Here is a 253-nt window from a genome sequence, read left to right on the forward strand (position 1 = left end):
TGGTTCTTGGCTTTTAAAAAAGCCAGTGTTAAAAGACACTAAACAATTGGAGAAATTTGCAAATGGACTGAATGCTTTAGGACATTATGGGGTTACTGCTAATTTTTTTAGGTAACAATTATTTAGTCCTGAAGAAGATTATTTAATTTTAGAAGCTGTATGTTGATTTTAAGAGGTGAAGTGATAGGGCCTGCCCGGTGGCGCACTGCTACAGTGCGCCGCTTGGGAGCGCAGAGGCGCTCCCGCCGAGGGT

Source organism: Galeopterus variegatus, unplaced genomic scaffold, assembly GCF_000696425.1.
Source record: "Galeopterus variegatus unplaced genomic scaffold, G_variegatus-3.0.2 Scaffold647, whole genome shotgun sequence".
NCBI classification, from domain to species: domain Eukaryota; kingdom Metazoa; phylum Chordata; class Mammalia; order Dermoptera; family Cynocephalidae; genus Galeopterus; species Galeopterus variegatus.